This window comes from Penaeus chinensis, chromosome 29, assembly GCF_019202785.1.
Source record: "Penaeus chinensis breed Huanghai No. 1 chromosome 29, ASM1920278v2, whole genome shotgun sequence".
NCBI lineage: Eukaryota > Metazoa > Arthropoda > Malacostraca > Decapoda > Penaeidae > Penaeus > Penaeus chinensis.
The window spans coordinates 18,824,148-18,826,057 of NC_061847.1; the positions used below are offsets into that span (position 1 = coordinate 18,824,148).

General features: G+C 29.4%; 1 non-coding gene across 1 annotated transcript; it reads left to right on the forward strand.

The window, feature by feature from the left end:
* The first annotated feature begins 1,580 nt into the window (after window positions 1-1,580).
* On the forward strand, window positions 1,581-1,653 carry Trnat-agu. The gene has a single exon. It is a non-coding gene; the product is annotated as a tRNA-Thr (tRNA).
* The last annotated feature ends 257 nt before the right edge of the window (window positions 1,654-1,910 follow it).

Below are 1,910 nucleotides of genomic sequence, written 5' to 3' on the forward strand. Positions count from 1 at the left end.
ATGTGTCCAACCAACGGCTGCACCGTGAGACCGGTACAGGACCTGTTACTTGCACAATCCGTGATCGCCAACTCAGGCTATATGGCCACTTCGCTCGACTCCCACAGGATGATCCTGCCAATCAGGTTGTCTCTGTCCGAGACAACCCTGGATGGAGGAGGCCTGTGGGACGACGGAGAAGGTCGTGGCTTGGGCAAATCGATCAAACCTGTCGTGAGGAACTAGAGATGGGCCGGGCCCCTGCCTGGCGGCTCGCCATGAGGGATCCTCGTAGGTGGAAGCGGAGGGTGGATGCGGCTATGCGCCCCTGCCGGCGTTAGCTCCATAATGATGATGATGATGATATATACATATATATATACATATTATATATATAATATGTATATATATGTATATACATACTTTCATTTATATATAAATATATGTATAAATATATTATATTTATAATATAAATATGTATATATAATATATATACATATATATTTATATATATATATGAATATATATATACATATATAAAGATATTAATTATATATATATACATATATATAAACACATTAAATATATATATATATATATATATATATATATATATATACATACATACACATTATAAATATATATATATATATATATATACATAATATATATATATACATAATATATATGTATATATATATATGTATATATATATATGTATATATATACACACACACATTATATACATATATATATATATATATTTATATATACATAAACATATGTTATGTACATATATAATATATATGATATATACATATATATCACACACACACACACACACACACACAGACACACACACACACACACACACACACACATACAAATATATATATATATATATATATTATATATACATATAAATAGATAGATAGATAGATAGATGCATATTTCTTCGATATAATATGTATACAATTCATATATAATATATGATATATATACATATATATTTATATATATACAGGAATGCGTATATATACCTATAACTCTCTATATATTTTGTATAGATGAATATATAGATACACATATTCCTACACACACACACACACACGTGTGTGTATGTATGTATGTATTTATATATATATATATATATATGTATGTATATATATATATATATATATATATATATATATATATATATATATATATATATATGCATGTTTACGTGCATGTATCTGCACTGTGTTTAGATTATTGTAATTATACCATAATATGTGAAGTTCATTTAAGGTTATTTGCAGAAACTCGAAAGCGTATGAAATTTAAACCGAAAATTATATCAGAATACATATCTGTGAAAAAAAAAAAAAAAAAAAGAAAACTGGGAGATTCGAACTCTAGAACCGCCGACTAGCCACGTGACATTTCTCGAACAGAATGTGAATGTAAGATGCCATAAAATGTGATTTCCAAACGACTGAAATTAAATTGATTATTACTTATATGCAGAACCTGAAATAATGCAAACAATACCAATTAAATAGTACATGAAAAGGAAAAACGAAAAAATAAAAAAAAATTAAAAACACCATCCACAATGCGCCTTCATAGCTCAGTGGCTAGAGCGCTGGTCTAGTAAACCAGAGGCCGGGAGTTCGATCCTCCCTGAAGGCACGTGGTGGTAACAACTTTTCGGAACTAACCCATTTGCTTTAGTCAAAATTCTGAAACTTCATGATGTGAGAATGATAATGAGTAGTTCCTTCACTATTGCGTTTTAGAAGTTTATAGACCTTGTCAATCAATAGAATTATAAATGGATGATGGTGACCGAAATCTTTGGCAGATCGACATACGCTCAAGATCGAACCCCTCGATAGTATATACAAAAAAGCAAATAAATAAATACATAAATATAAAAATAAATGATA